Source organism: Larus michahellis, chromosome 3, assembly GCF_964199755.1.
Source record: "Larus michahellis chromosome 3, bLarMic1.1, whole genome shotgun sequence".
NCBI classification, from domain to species: domain Eukaryota; kingdom Metazoa; phylum Chordata; class Aves; order Charadriiformes; family Laridae; genus Larus; species Larus michahellis.
The window spans coordinates 6530612-6547992 of NC_133898.1; the positions used below are offsets into that span (position 1 = coordinate 6530612).

The window sequence follows — 17381 nt, forward strand, 5'->3', positions numbered from 1 at the left end:
GAGTCAGACTCGGGTGCTTAGCTCTTTCGGGTTCCTCTAACACCCCAGCCTTGTGGTGAGAACCTACACATTGACACGCGCAGCTAACTTAAAGCAAATCTGGAAACGTGAGGCTCTGAAGCAACCCCAGGGAAACCAAATTATATCACATTAAATGTGTCCCTAAAATGGTGAAAGGTATCTTTAGTATAAATCGGTTTAGCGTGCTCTGTTCCGAAGTGGAGCCAAAACACTGACTGCTAAGTGCATGTTGAAATTTATGGTATTAAAAGATTCTGCCGCTGAACTGGCAGCCTCTCCCCTGCTCTCCTCAGTCTGCAACAGCTTCCATCCCGTTGTCTGTGTTCCTCACCCAATTGCTCTGGTCTTGAACATCTGAACCTTCCTTCCTCTGGGATCTCATTTTCATGTTTGCCTAATGGTGGGATTGAATTTCACCAAGTTGTGGGTCAGCGGTTAATGCTTTTGTTATTGTTGAGCGTACTTTCGGGTTTTGTAGTGCATTACGGCAGGCTGCCTTCGAACCAGTAGCGCTGCTGCCACTGCCTTTGACCCCACCAAGGAGATACATTTAGTATCAAAACACCCACTCCCTGGGTTGGGACTGGCCCGGGGACTCAGGGACAAAAACCAGCAGAGAAGCCAAACCTTCTTATGGCTACAAAAAAAATGCATGGGGTAGATTCAGCACAGGTTTTGCTTTTGACTCAGCTGAAAAATTTTAGGCTTGAGGTCTTAGTATGACTGCCTGGGGAGCTTTTATTTTCAGTTCATAAAGAGACAGCAAGCATGGAGAGGGTAAATGTTAAAGACCTATCTTTTAAAACAAGCACAATTAAAGTGGAATGGCCACATGTGGTTCTGGCTCTACTGAAGTGTATTTTTGCCAGCATTTCTGGTTAAACGCAAACTCCGTCCAGCTCCCCTGGCTCAAATTAAGCTAGCATACCTTTTGTTCAGCTCTCAGATAGATAACCGTTCCAATGCCTTTTCTTTTATTTCGTGTTTATTTCCTGAGAAGGTTCTAAACTGAACTTTGAAGAGATTTTACAATATAATCTGTGCACATTACAGGAAAATATTCGTTGAGTTAAATAAACCAAGATTTATGAGTTAATCTGGGGCTAAGTGAAATCATCTCAAGCAAAAACTAAGGTGGTTCTCCTCTCCCCTTCCCCTGCACTGCATTCGTAAAGAGCAAAATCAGATTCAGCAGAATCAATGTTGTCTTGGTATGTTCATGATCAGAATGGTTACGCTTTGAAAGCGCCACAGGGGTACTCTTATACAGCTATCTACAGCACAGATGCAAAAAAGTTCATTCTGAATTAGTGTAGGCGTGCAGTGCTGAAAATGCATGTGCTCCCGACAGTCTGCATTGCTTGAAGGCTAAAACAAGACAGCTTCTCTCTCTTGAGGAGCAGGCAGGGCTTTCAGATGCCTTTGGTGGGCCACTCTTACCCAATGTAAGGCAGAAAGTGAATCACACAGCAGCAAGCTCTAGGAAACAAAACTGAGGGCCACGCAACTCACGTAAAGTTCCTTACCCACGTGCTAATGCTTTAACGTAAACGCATACTAAATTCAACTGCAAACTTCTTGGTGCGTGAGGATTAAATGGCTCCTCAGTTCTGTCTGACTAACAACCAGGTGTAGTTGTGCTGTTATTAAACTGCTTCAGACAGGAACCCAAAAAACCAGTGGTATTTAACTACTTTTTTCTGGAGTATCACGCCTATAATCTTGCCTTTATTAAAAATAAAGCGAGATTTTATTAAAAAATAATAAAGTTCTCACATATAATTCCATACTTTCCCTATCTGCTCGCCACTTCAGGAGCGTCTTGGTTCTCCACATTAACATACCGTACAGATAGAGCTGGCCGAGGACTTTAGGGACCTACATTTAATTCTCTGATAAGACTCGCTGTGTGATGTTGGCAGGTCATGGTCTGTCTGTGCCACGGTGGGGATAACAGCACTTCCCTTCCTTACTGTGATGTTTGCGGGGAGCTCAGCAACTACAATAATAAGGGCTATATAAAAAGTTTTTAATAGTGTCAAGCAGATGGAATATCACATGGAGTTAGTTAGAAAATTGTCATGGTGAAGTAATGACATCAGGCTGATCGGGCCCACTACCAAGCTGCTTGGGGCAGGGACTGTCATTAATTAGCGCCCGAATGAGTTGGGGTTGTTTAACGTTAAAAAGAAGAAGGGAGGGGGACGTGATAACTGCCCTGCACCAAAGGCTGCTGCAGCGCGGAGGGGGATGGACCACTGGACGCTGAGGGTGGACACGATCAGAAGAGCCCTGTTCGACGTGCGGTACAAGCTGGAGAGCAGACTCGGGGCGGGGGGGACCGTGGAGTTTGTCTTTAAGAGCAGGGTTGACTAACACCTGGCAGGAGTGTCACAGGTTACCCAGCGTGTTCCCTGCCTCCCAGCAGTGTTATCTCTTGCAGTCCCTCACGCTAGCACAAGCCCACCCTGTGCCTCCTCGAGGCGTCTGTGTCACACTGCAACATGAGCAAACAAACGCTCAATATGCGTAAGCATTTCAGTTCTCTGCTCACGAGCAAAAGACCATTTGTTTCCAGTTACTAAAATGAACACAACGCCTTTTTTTTTAGGTAGATAATTCTTCGTGCAGTGTCTAAACTGATCTGCAGTATTATTAGAAATGTATATTTCTAGTAAAAAGATAACAGAGGCTGCCATCAGGAAAAAGTGAGCTTGATCTGCGTGTGAAGAGAAGAACATGGGCTCACTCTGTTCTATGGCATTAACTCAGGCAAAGGATCTTCCAAGGCCAATCTAGCAAGAAAAAGTGTGTCCTTTCGGCAATGCCAGCATCCTTCCCGTGGAAAACAGGGTTTCTGTTCCAAAGCTAATAGATGAAATTTAATTTTTTTTTTTTTGAAGGGGGAGATATTCTTCTGTTCTTATTTCTATGTTATTTCACATGTTTATACTTCACATTATGTATTTTCAGGTGTACACAATCTGTATTCCCGATTGCTTTTGGGAAAGCAGTGTCGCTTGCCTTCCTTTAAAAGCTATGTCACTTCATTCTGAACCACTGACTCAATTTCTTTGAAGTTATGACATTTCTAACTCAGGCGCATTGGTTTCTTACTCAAGTGATGCACCTTCTCTAAATATTTTAAGCTAAATCGCTTTTTCCCCTTCATTTAACAGGATTATTCACAACTTTCAAACTTTCCATTAAGATGATTTTTAAGGTGTTACTCATGCTTCCTGTCAGCCACAGTTGTGCTGACCCACAGCATCAGATATTTATAAAAGTTCTTAATACAAAACCAGTTTAGGATTTCTGAGCGTCGTAAGCGTGGACAGTATATCAGGGCAGGAACACGCTATTCATAGCAATGAAATAAACCCGAGAGAGAGAGCGAACCCGCCCCAGTGTCTGTATTCCAGAGGGACACACCTTGTCACTCCCGTCACTGAGAAAGGGAGGGCAATAGTTCGGTTCCCATCGATGATTTTGTGTCCATCTAGAAACCAGGGAAGAAGAGCAGTTCACAGGGCTTTTGGGAGGATAACGTTAAATGTTGGTGATCCAGGTGGGGCTTGGACTGTGGCAGGCTTTAAGACACCAAGAGACAACCTTGCATGCAGGAAAAATTCCCTACCTGATGCTGCAGTTTAACTTCTCAATGATCAAATGGGTGTTGTAACCCCCTCCATTGCCTGCCTGTTCTCTTTCCCCCTCCGTCACGTTACACACCAGCCGCAGGGAAGTGTCATTTCTCTTACCCACAGAGAAGTTAAACAGAAATGGGAACCTGTAAAAATACCAAAATAGGGAAAAAGGGAATTCCTCTGCATTTTTAGCAGGTAAGGAACCCAGCTCCCTCCTCTCTTCCTTATTGTAATCCCATTTCCAGTTCTGGAAAAAGAACCAAGACAGCGAATAAGTGAGGAATGACTGAAGCTACAGAAAATATTCTGGAGCAGCTGCTCTGTCTCTGTCCTTCATACTTCTTACCTTCCTTCATTCCCTCCCCACTTGCCAAACTAAGGGCACATTTGCAAGTACGGCTAATTACGGAGTTTGAAAGAATTTGGGAAAATTGATGCAACTTATATCCCTAACAGCTCCCAGACAGCAAGGGAATCTATTACTAAATCTCGGCTGCAGCTACATTGCTTTTTTATTTCGTGTATGCTCCTTTGAAATCTCTTGTAAAATGATCTTGACAAGAGGTCTTGAATTGAAAACCGACAGTCTGCCAATGCACTTTCATGATGCACCTGTACAGCATCTTCAACCACCAGGAACAAGGAGCGTTTATTTATTAGGAAACTTCACAGACGCTATAAAAGATTATATTGCTATCAGAGACAGAATGAGGCCTGGGGCCTTCACAGAAAACCATTACAGCCATTAGGACTGGTTTCATTTCCCACCTGCCTAAACAGATTGTTTTCATTTTGAAGGCTGTCGTGTGTTTCCAGGTTAGTGCTAAATGATCACTTTAAAATTAAGCGGTCTGGGGAGGCTGAGGAACACACCGGGATACTCCAGGGGACTTTCACCTCTGCCGATCCAGGATCTGCACTGAGCTTGGGTGATCTAATTCCTGCCGTTTAGTTATTTTTTTGTCTCTCGTGACTATAAGCAGCACAGGACCTAGCAGCAAGAGGTGTGAGGACAGCGTTAGATAAGCAGACAGTGAAGTTAACCGCTGAAAAGCATTATCAAAGATACACAGAGAAAAATTTCTTTTATGATTAACGCCACGTACAGTCCAGGCAGTCAGAAGACCTTTGTTCTGTTCTTGGCTCTGTCTTGGCTTTCTCATTTAACAGGCAAATCACTTAGGTTCATACTTAATTTCTGTGTGACCGGCTGAAAGCGTGCGGTGGTACTGGGCCTCACATCTCCGGTGCACCCCAAGGAGACGCTGACTTATCTCCAGAAGGAGTCAGACCAGAGGGGTGTCACATCAACCACTCGGCTCCTGAGACGCTCTCATTTTCTTAAAACATGCTTGTCCCTCACGTTCACATCTATCAATGAAGTGAAAGGCCTTACTTATCTTTAGAAAGCCACACAAATTAATTGTTGCAATAATTAATAGCACATTTTTAGATAATCACTGTTCATAAATCATTAAAAATTGACTACGCTGGCTTGCATGTACACAATTGTTTTCACTAAGGGGCTCCAAAATACCGCATCTGCTTTAAACATCATGTAAATAGAAGATGAATCACTGACTACAGTTGATAATAAATGAAGTTGTGTTTATCAGGGTCTACTTTTTAATAATTCCCTACTTAGTCCAGCAAAATTAGAGAAATGACATTGTACCCAGTTCTAACTTGCAGCACATCTGCCTGTCTGACTGAGCGGCTACGCAAAGACCAAACCCGGTCGCCCCACTGCTATGGGACACGGTCAGGGGCTGTATGGTGATTTCGTTTCTGTGGCGACTAGGACGGAGTCGCAAATGCTGTTGCAATTAGGACAGCAGAATTCAGAGTAGACATGTGGATCCACAGCCACTGTTGGAGCTTCTGTAGACGGCGTCAATGTTGGGTGCCAGTGGCAGCACAGGTGGGCCGTGAGCTGCTTGGGACGCCCAAGGATATACCCAGCCCACCACAGCTGATTTTGTGGTGTATGCTGGAATAGCTCGCAGGAGCTGTGCACAGCAGAAGCAGAATCTCAAAGCCTCTGGGCACATTTATCTCAGAATTACAGCTTTGGAATTTTAGGTTTTTCACGCTACCAACTTCTAGTCCTCATAGTTACACAGAGAATGTTGAGAACTGAACACGTACCCAGGACTTACGCTACAGCTGCAGAGATCCCGGGGCAGTAGTGTTGAGGCGTCACTCAGATCTAAGGTGTAGTAAGTCCCAGACCACTCTTTGGAGGCACGTGACCAACACGAGGGCAGGACCCTCCGCAGTGGAGGAAAAGGCTGTGGCCTTGTTGATCCATCTGAACCGATGCACCCTGGGTGCCGGGGCAGCCCTGCTACCACTCACACCCTGCTGAGCCCGTTCACTTGCAGTCGTCAAGCGTTCGTCCATCCCTCGTCCACTCTCTGGCTGGGAGCTTCCCTCACCAAGCTCTCTGTCTTTTCCATGCCGTTAGTAAACACTGGGTACACATCTGAACTGCTCTGGCTGACAATATTTTTTCCTCGGAGCTTAAGGAGAAACCCAACCGTATTATACTCGGATCTGGCAGCCTTTTGCTACATGTTGTGGACACACATTTCACAGCATCGCTATTCTTTATGCTCTGTTGTTTGCTTGTATTTCATGTTTTCCTTCAGCTGGAAAATACAAACAGTATGGTTCACCTTGGAGGTGAAGAACTGCCAGTTTGTATAAACACTTTGATAATAAAAAGAATTTGGTGGTGATTACAGTTCAATGTCTGCTGGAACAAACAAAGGCCCTTTAGCAGATTTTCTAACATAGCACACACTGGTGCTTTGTTCTTCAGCAGATACTCAGCCATCCATGGGACGGCCAAGCGCACAGAATTAAAAATTGTGTAGGGCTTTGACAGATGTTCGGTGCCAAGTTTTCTTTGTAGTTAACAGATATTTTCAGTTTTCTGAGCTGGTGGTAAACAGTTGTTCTTCACGACTCTGAAGCTCTTCCCTGTAATCACTGCCTGGCTGGAGCTCTCCATGCGGGACGCATTGATTTAGCGGTTGAACCGGCAAACGTACAACTGCAGAGCGGCCCAACTATTCCACTCCAATAACCCGTGGTGCCAAAATGCAAATTATTTGAAAGTTCGGATTCGTTTTAGGCTTTATTAAATACTTGCATAAGCCCAGTAGTATAATAAAGCTCTAAATAGAATTCATTTATACCATGGCTAAATTTAATTGAACAAGTCTAATCTCGCCCATCATTTCAAATCTGCATCGTCATTTACACATCGAGTTCCAACAGAATGGGAAAATCTGCCTTAAACTGTGATCAAAACCGCAAAAGCAAAGGAAATCCAGAATATTAATACTATTTGTACACAGCTTTTTAGTCAGGCTTTGCAGGCCAGCACACACAAAGTCAGTGTCAATGAAAGAGAACAAACATACATCTGAAATTATTTTCCTGGGGTTTAAACTAGGTCCTTTTGCAAGCTTATTCCACTAAATCGCTACAGCTAGGGTTTCACTAGGTGAACCAGCTTTAATAAACGAAGTTTTCATCTCTCCCTAGCCAAAAGAGTAACTTTACTTGAAACCTTTTCAATTTCCAAAGTCACCGTCAGCTCTTAGTTTCCAAGAAACGGCTATTCCCAGCCTCTGCGTCTCCCTCTCGTATGCCACTGAATATCCACCCTATGCTTTCAAAAGCGTCTATGACTCTGGCTGTGTTTGCTGGCAGATGTTTTTAGAGACTAGAAAGTGTTTAGTCCCTGTGGACTAAAAGTTACATGATGACTTCATCACATAAGCAAAAGCTAATAACGGGAAAGCAAGAAAGCAGACAAGTGTTATATTCCAAAAACATGATGTTTCCTGTGCTTCTGGCAATACTACTTCTGTGCCTGAAAAAAGGCAACTCACTTGAGTCTTGATGCTCAAAACATGCGGAGCGCTGAATCACTGCGAGATAATTTATTTGACCCTCCCTTAGCTGCCTTCCCCACCAATGCTGGTTTTCCTTTGGCCGGAGGTTAGAGGGCAAAGGCAGAGGAAAGGCAGCGCTTGTTCCCGTTCGATAGCTATACACCAACCCCGCGCCTCACAGCCCTCTCTGGAACGGGCTGTTACTACACCCAGGAGTTCACAGCGGAACGGCAGCAGAAACCTGGGCGGCTGCCTCAGGACCAGGCACCTCCGCTCCTGCAGCGACGAGTTCTCTCGAGCCCGAGTGTAGAGTTTTACCCTCTCCATTTAGAAAGCTTTGGAGACCGACACACGAGCAACTGGAAGTCATTAGTAGAAACGGCATCTGTACACGCGGTGCAATAACTGTCTTATTTTTGTATCAAGACATCAGCAGCGGACGTTATGCCCTCTCTCTACATCTCCGTGAACTGCCCTAATGACAGAACAAGCGAAAGAAGCAAGAGGAAGCAGACACGCAAGAGAAAGGCCTCCCTCCAGTGACATTACGGGGAAGAAGAGCAAGGGAGCAGATGCACAGCGCGCCGGGACAAGACGATGTGAAGGCCATTCTCTGTTTAAGAGGGAGAAAGGACTTGCCCTGGAGAGAAGTGCGGGCTTTTTGTATTATGAATTCTATGCATGTAAATACAAATTTTCTTAGAACAGTAAGGGAGGGGGGCTATTTCCTAGAGCTGATTAAAGAAGCATGACTCGATTTTCAATTTCAAACGACTCGGGGGGCATTCCAATCGACTGCAGACAGGAAATGAATACCATACAGGCACTGAACGAGGCAGATGCTTTTGAATCTGACACTTACGTGAAAAGAAAATATCTTCATTTCTGTCTCCCCTCCGCCCCATGATCACTAGATAGTTCTGAGCTATTTTTAGGATAAATGGTTTTATTTTTCAAACTTGTTACACTCTTAGCCTGTGCCTGAAGCCACCCAGACGCCACTGACAATAAACTGTATGGGGCGGACCAAATGCATCTTTAGATTAGTCCCAGCAGCCAGACACAGCAGCAAGGTAGAAGAGGAGAGATTAGTTAAGCAATTTGGGCGTGAGATATCCTAACCTGCCCTGCTGAGGAACAGAGACGGGACCCCGGCCGATGCGCCAGATCCCAGGGAGGGAGAGCTGCTTCCCTGCAAAGAGAGATTCCAAAGCGTACAAAGCAGACGCGCTGCAGAGCAGGTTGGAAGAGAATTTCCTGGTAGGCTGTGGCACAGAACTCACTTCCAGCTACTTCATTGTGCTAAAGAGATAAATATACAGCTTTTCTCCTCATACAGCTCTTACAAGTAAACTGCAATAACTGTCATGGGGGTATTATATATACCGCAATGTAATTGTGGCTCCCCTTATCAATGGCAGCAGCGCGTGTGGGGAACTGGCATATACGGCTCTTTTCCCCCACTCAGTCCATATGTGTGCAAATACACGACTTCTTCAGCTGCAAATTCCTCTTGTATTTTATTGTGGGAAGACTTCAATAGGATAAAGAAAAAAAAAATCAGAGAGGTGGTATTAATCTGGCCCTTACTCTGATGTTATGTAAATAATTAGTTCGTTTTATTTTGATGTTTAAGCCTGCCATAGCTATATTCCTAAGAACATGAAAAACTGATCTTTTTAGGGGAAACGGGAGAAGAAGAAAGAAGGATGGGTAGGTGAGAAAGGCAGCTCTGATTTACGTTATTCAAAAAGCCATGAACGCTAGATCAAAGGAAAGCAAGAATCAAATTCACTGCCACTGAAGGATTTCAGCAGCTTTTTCGGAGCTATTGATCCCTCAAGGGCAAACTCTTTTAAACACTAGGTGATGCCTCTAACTAGCCAGAATGCCCGGCTTATCCTGGATGAGCCTCATGGAGTTTGCTCTCAGCAGCTGGCACACTGGGGAAAGCCGAGACAGCCAAGACACTGCTGTACCTGGGCCTGATGAAGGAGACACAGAGCAGAGCGCAGAAATAGCATGTGTGCATTTTCTGCACCAGATGTTGCCTTTTTAATGGCCATCATGGTAGATGTTAAATAAAAAGACAGATATTTTTTTTTTTTTGGCGCGTTTGGTGGCCACCGATATTGTGAAGTGCTTTGTCCAGGGACACGACGTAGTCACCCTGATGAAAGCCCCGGGCAGGGTTTGTTTGCTCAGCACTGACTTCCTGATAAATAAAATCACCTCGTATTTTGTTGTGGGGTAAGATAGCTAAGGAGCCACCGCAGCTCAGTTGGCAAGCGGTGACTTGTTCATGAGTTTGGACTCACAGGTCTAATCTGAACCCCCAGAAGGCACAGGATCCAACCCTAAATCAGGTCCTGAACTGTCAAATGCACTACAGATTGGCATCTTCCCCCCACTTCCCTGGGTCAGGTGTCTTTGCGGCTGGTAGAGAAGCTTCCAGGTGTTCTGCTTTGTTGGGGCACTTCAGGATCACGCCTTAAGCAAGAGCCGCTGGAATTGGGTGCAGTAAAGCAATTTCACCTGGTGCATCCCCAGATGGTGTTCCAAGAGCTGCCTTTGGGCTTCTGATACAGATCCGCTTGCACCGGGCTCACCACTGCTGCCATCGCCGCATCCCTGGGAAGGCTCCATTCATCCTGCCTTCCACGTCTGCCACGTTACGCACGTGGCTACAGCAGCGCATTGCAGATCACTCGGCTCTTCCCGAGCTTTGCCCACAGTTGAAAGCCCACCTACTCCCACCAGCGCCTAGTGCAACTCAGTACCTTATGCATTTTCACGGAATGGACGTCCCTTTTCCTGCTGCATGTTCTGACCAAGAGCTCCAGGACTCTTGTCAGGCCAAATAGTTCATTTGAAACCTTTGGCGCTATTGTTCCGGTACGCCTGAAGACACAGGCATAGTGTGGCTGTTCCCTTTTGATATATATTTTCAGGAATGTTAGACATACACATATCAACCCTTGTATTCTTTCCTAATAAAAGCTTGGGCTCTAAACACAAGATGAGGAATAGATACTCTATTGGCCAGCTGCAGCAAGCCTTTCATAAATAACAGGACGATCAAACCCTGTAAAGGAAAATGATACTCCAGAAGCTCTATGCTGACATACAGCTGTTTTCCTATTGTAGGGAGACAGAAAAAGTCAAATGCTGAAAGCCTAAACAAACTCAGAATTAAGAAGAGATGGTAAGAGCAATGATGGATGAATTGTAAACCACCTGCAAATGTTAAGATTGCTGCACTCTTCTGCAGAGCACTGCGTCTATACTGCAAACCTCCAATGGACATGGACTGTGCTCTATAAAAATCATGATGAATGCAGACTTGTTTTTATATTACGGAGGTCCTAATCCTCCTCCTCCTCTGCCTTTGCTCTATTGTTGCAACATCAAAGACCAACTGCTGGCCGAGATACAGTCAATATGAAAAGGGCGACCAGCAAATTTACTGCTTGACTTCATTCCCTTTAAATGGAATAGGCACCATGGCCCTTTTTCAAAGTCCAATCACAGACATACATCTTTTTTATTGGACATCATGTACAATAAAGTGAAGCTGTAACTTGGAAAAAAAAATAGAACACCTTTAAAAATCCCATGAGGTGAACATTCCTTTATAAAAATATCACTGTGGTTACGTGTTTTTTTGAAAAACTCTGGGCACTCGGCAGTGCAAAAGGCATGGAGTGGCTAGGTTATAGTTTAGCTAAGATGCATACCCATGCCTAATATCTAGTTGGTTTCCAAAAAAAAAAAAAAACCCCACCCTAATAAAAAGTGATATATTTAAGACAGAATGCCAGTGTCATTCAAATAAACTGAAATGGCAGCATTCATGTCACAGGAATCATTAACTGCTTTGTTACAGCCTGCTCTGTGCAGTGAACCTTTACAGACTTCTTCAGTCCAGAGAATCTTAAAATCAGCGGCACAAAATGCCAATATATAGACGGCGTCTTAAACAACTCCGGTCTGATTATTGAGCTAACTTCCAGAGACACTTCCAGATGAGAGCTCTCTCTGTAGACATTAAAAACGGGGCAGGTTTTATTGCTGTTGTGTTGCTAAATAGATGCTAAATAACTTCTTGCTATGAAATTACAAAGCGTGGAAGCAACTCGTATGATGTAGGAGGTGAGTACGTTGGGGTGTAAAGAAACCACGCTAGCTCGCCGTGGGTGTTTTTTTTTTAATAAATTATATGTCCATATAGTGAGAAGGTTTTGGTTTAAACTATTTTTTGTTTCTTTGGGTAACTTGTGCAACCAGGCATTAGTAAATATCTGATTACTAGCTTGAGATCTAGATCAAGTTCATATTGATATTTTAAAATCCTGCACTGATATATGTGGCAGATAAACCCAAGGAATTTTATGTTTTGTTACACCGACAGTAATCTTAGGCAGCTGGTTCCAGTGGAGTAATTTTGGTTTCCTCACGGCAAAATCTGCTGCTATTGGGTTATTTCTAAGGCAAGAAAGATACCCAAGCTATGTGACTAATTTTTGAAGCACTAGCTTCAAAGACCAGCCATCTTAGCGCTGGGTCCCCTTCGCTGCTCTTGCTGCTCTTTCCCTTACATCATGCTCTGGCCTCAGTCACCTCCTCTTTCCGTCGCAGACCTTCTGGCACAAGGAGCTCACCTCCTACTCAGCCTTCCCGGGCACGTACAAGAAAAGGTGTTTCAATGACAGTGTTCAGTTGTTCAATACCTAAAGGCCCAACTCAACTGGAATGCAAAGGCAAGATGCCTCCAAGAAGCTTTCTGGAAGTTAAAGCTGGCCCATGGACCACGCTGGCTCAGTAGCTGTTCCTTAGAAAGGCAGGAATCTGCTTTCTTTAGAGCAGTACAATAAACAGTGGCGGAAAAAGGTGGGGCACATTATTTGGGTGGTTTTTAGAGATACTTACTCTGTACTCATGATGGTACTGCCACGCGTACTGATCTCAATGGCCATGCAGGCAAAGAGGAAACTTCAGTCTTTCCAAGGAAGAAGAGCTACTGCAGAACAAAGCAGTCTGGGATTTTTCAGCGTGTATGAAACTAACAATGAAACGTAATGGATGGAAATGAATTCACGCAATCTGAAGAAAGCCACATGCCAAAGCCCAGCATGTCTTCTTGGATGGAGGCTTCCAGATTCTGTGTGTCATGTGCGTATCAGTTCTGTAGAAAAAACAAGGTGGGAAAGACTCAAATCCAAGAGGAACTTTGGCTGGATTTGCAGCCAGCACAAGTCATTGACTCGTCTTGCTTTGTGAAAGTCAGTGCAGCAAAGTCAATTTAAAAACACTCAGAATGTAGGTCTAGCACGGAGGCGTAAAAGCCAAGGACGTTTGAACTTCTGCCTTTCAGCATGGACTGACTCCACCAAGAGTGGCGAGGGAAAGATTTCATCTCTCATTTTCCTTTCTCACCTTTATGAGCACCTCTGTAAGATGAAAAGCACCCAAATAGCCATGACTCCACAAGAGCTGAGAGGTGAACGACTGCAGGCCTGCTTTCGTCCCGCTGACTGCTAGGAGGGAGGAATAAAAAACTATGACCCACTCATAGCACTCCAAGCACTGAAAAACAAGGGCATCCTTTTTATCCTTTATAAAGGAACTGCTTACCAGTACCGCCCACACCAGCTCCTCTGACCAAGCATTATAGTGCCACACAACTGACCGCTGCGGCAAGCCATCACTTATTACAATAATAAGTTACGTTTTACTTTGTTTTCTTTCTTTTTCTGGTATTTCAAATCGAAAGTACATGGAAATACCAACACTGGAAACATTCTGCTCTTGCTGATGTATCAGTGAGCTCGCTGCTCTGTTTCTTGGAAATGTTGTTCATCTCTATGCTTCCGACTGTGAATTTAGCCTGGCATTTTCTGTCTTCAAAACCTGTAAAATCGGTATCCTGGAGGCACGATGGTATTAAAGTGCAACAGTAATCGCTGCATCATTTAATGCTTCCTTTTGCAACTTACTAAAGCAGTTTGTATTTTTCTGCTGGAAGTTATCACTTCATTATTCATTTGTGAAAGCGCTTCCAGCCTCCATTCAGGCCCGGAGACCTACTGCGCGTTGTACACAAGCAACACCACAGCAACGGGATCTCAAGCCCAGAGAGCTTGGGTTGAGATTTAAACAATAAAAAAAATGAAAAAAAAAAATAAAAATGCACCAGTGACCTAGCTCTGCTACCACTGACAAGTAATGCTTTAAAAAAAATCATCTTTTATGGAGACCGTCATTCAGTCAATTCAAAGAGCTTTCAAGTAGCGTAGCCTTAAAGCAGGCAGAAAGGTTCAATCGTAACAAAAAGGCCAAACAAGCCAAAACAACACCGCAAACAGAACAAACGCGGCACACGTGGGTACTACCACATTGGTTTGTGAGAAACGCTGGCAAAACACACAGAAGAGTGGAAAGCAACAATTAAACCTGCCAAGCTGCTAAGTCTTGTCTATCGCTACACTTTCAGGATACGAGCACAAAGAAAAACTACCGTGCTTCAATGTTTTAGTTTATGTCTGTGTAAGGAAACATCTTAATTGTCTGCATATATATTTCAAGTATGAGGGCATTTCAAGATTTTTAAATGGTGACTCAGAAGAATGTAAGCGTAAAAATGTACGGCAAAATAATGTCCTACCTTTACTTGCATTCTGTGCATTTTTACACAGTGAAGGAAAAAAAGAGAAATTGCGAAGCCTGAATATCTGCATATTTGTGCATCTTAAACAATGAAGTGACTTTCAAAGCAACCTTCCCTCCCCACTGAAATACTGCGATGTATATGCGCTGTATGTAACAATGGCTGGGTTTTCGTGTCTATCGCTGTCACATATTCTCTTAGAAAGCTTTTCAAACATGGCTGGTACATTTATGTATTAGGTTGGCAGGCAAAGACAGCATGTTCTGCATCATTATCAATTCTACCTGCATCATACTGCTGCCTTCGGCACTTCACTTTCTGTAAAGTTTTCAGATGCTGTGATACAACACAGCCAGAGTTTTCACCTAATCAAGAACTCTTTCCTTGTTCCTCGTCTTCTTTGAAGATGCTTTCCACCATTTTGGAACAATAAGGCATTGGTTATTAACATAGAGATGTAGTAGATAGGAGCAGAGGCGAAAGAACAACTGCTGAATTCAAAACGCGGTCCCCAATTTACATTTAATCTAACCTGGATGGGTTAAACAGATGTCTCCCCAGCAAAAGAATTCCGCAGCAGAGCAAGGTGTCGAAAAGCTTAGTATGCTGAAGCTGCAAGTACTACGGCTGGGTTACCTATTAGCAGGTCATAACACGTATGTTAAAATCACAAGGGAGCACACGGTGACCAGCTCCTGACAGTAAAATGATGATGAAATTGTTGGGGTCATACAGACCAACAGCAGAGCTTCAGCTCCAGGCCTCCTGCTCCTGTGGACAGCTGGCGTTAAGGAAGGGCAGGGCAGGGAAATGTGAGTGAACCTCCGGGCTGACAACCGAGGCTGGAGGAGCGACGGAGAGATTTTTGGTGCCAATCAGCGAGGGGTCAGTAGCAGTGTGGTTGTATCGCTGCCGTACTGCTGTTAGAGCTGTGAAGGACTAGCTGTGTGCTTCCTGTGTAGAACAAACTTCTCCTTACGCGATCAACCAAGACTACAGAATAAAAGCTACTTCAGAAGTAGTGCTGATTGTCTGAGTAAGATGAATACATGAAAAGTACCAAGGCACCTCCTTCCAGAATTTCTTACATACCCACGCCTTGTCTCTCTACTTTCGTTCTCACCACCGGTGACCATTGCAGCTCTAGATCTTCTCAGAAACCGGACTCAAACCTACCACTCCTTTCACTGCCATGAGCCAGCTGCCCGACCACCGCAGGGCTCAGAACCTCGTGTTAGGAGGCTCCCCCCAGAGCTCCAGTGCACAGGTAAGGATGGACTGAGAGAAGAGAAAGGCAAAAGCAGGAATGTCTCTGGGGCCCCCAGTGGTTACTGTGAGCTGTGTCTGGCTCCAGGCCCTTGGGAACAGATGTTGGCCACTATGGCCCAGAATGGACGTAGGATTACATAGAAACTGTTGGGTTTTGTTCATATAAATAACCCAATATTGCAAAGAGATGGAAAATGATGCTAAATCCTGCTCAAAACAGAAATCAAGAACTTCAATGGACCCTTCTGTATAAGGCACTAGAAAAAAGCTGCTCCGAGCTATGGTTGTAGAGACAAAATTGGGAGGCAGCCTGTGACTGAATGCCAGGTATTTATCACCGATGATCCAAGATGAGCAGTACAGTAATTGTTGGCTGTTGAGCTGGAGAGAAAAGCAAAATATGCCTCATCCAAACATCTTGGTCAAGTCTAATGCAGGAAATCACCTTTGTACCTGCCTAACATTGCTCCTTGCAGCCCTAACTAAATACAATATTCCCGGATCCCTGTTCAAAATGATTGCAGTAGTCTTAGAGACTAAAAAGCTTGCCACATCCATGGTGTGCTAGCTCTTTTCCACCAGGGATGCTTCAGTTTGCTAGGAAATGAATTGAAGCGATAGGTATGAAGGGAAGCTTAATTAATACTTTCTGGAGTTTTCCTGGAGCCAGGTCTGGAAGGTGAAAGAATCTCTCCTGGGAGGCACAGACAACAGCAAATGCTCCACCCGGAGCTGCGGTCTCAGTCCTTCGCCCTTGTTTCCTGTTTTATCCTGTCTTCCATGAACACGTAAGGTTAATCACCCTTCCTTCCCCCTAGATCCTGGAACAAGCCACAGCCCACTAGCAAAACCACTAAAGAACCCACATAATTCTCTCCCTTGGGAGATGAGAGAATGAACTGCACATGGTGTAAGTCTTAGCGTGTAACTGGAAGAACATATGCTAATGGTAAGGGCGAGCTTTAGCTAAGAACCTACAGAGCAAAGCCTGCTGAGAACAGGCAGGTTCTACTAGCGCTGCAAAAAGCACGAAACAGAGCGTCCTCTCTGATGAGCGACGACCTCACCAAAAGAGATCTTGGTTTGCGGAGAATCAGCCTGCTTCATTCACAAGCCACCCGCTCCGGCGGTTAGTTGTGTAAGGTACTGATTTGTACCTTACAAATCAGGCAGAGAAGGATTTACTGCTTGTATTAAATACGTGGTGTATATCCACTTACTGGCATCTCACATAGGCTAAGGACAGGCTGGAAAACAGGAATGGAAAACGTGAATGCCAAACATTGAATCGGCAGTTTTTCAAAGATGATTTAGACGATCAGATCCTACTAGAACTAACCAAATGTAAAGCTCCAGAGCTCAAATAAGCTTTAAAAAACTCAGTTTAAAACTCTCCCAAAGTAAACAGCTTGGATCCTACTTAAACTGAGAAAGCCAGAAAGCTGAAATATGCCACTGGAAATAGCTGACTGAAGTGTGCCTGAATCCAGGACAAGGAGCAGCAGGGAGGCACAAACCTTAAAAAGACTGAACTACACCCCAGCAAAGGCAAGAGGCAGCACAGCGTTTCTGAACTTCTCGTCGTGTGGAGCTGTGGATCTCAGGAGCAAATGAAGAGCTCAGCCCTGCAAGGGGCTCCTCACGCGGCTTGGAGAGCGACTCTGGTGCAGCCGCCTACAAGCAGCAGGATGTGTTTCCTCTGGTCGGGCTCGGAGGACGTTTCCGAGGCGCTGTTAATTGCTTGCACGCTTATAGAGCAGGGGGGCAAGGGCAGGAGCAAGGAGATTAAAAAGTAAAAAGCTGTTTACAGCATCGTGCTTCTTTTCAAATTCCATTCTCTCATACGGCTTTATGCACAACTACCGAGTT

The 17381-nt window shown here is 44.6% G+C and overlaps 1 protein-coding gene across 1 annotated transcript in view; it reads right to left on the reverse strand.

Annotated features, from left to right (window-relative positions):
- Nucleotides 1-17381, reverse strand: part of ISM1 (isthmin 1) — a 41219-nt gene that overhangs the window by 18153 nt on the left and 5685 nt on the right. The gene's annotated exons all lie outside the window — the stretch shown is intronic.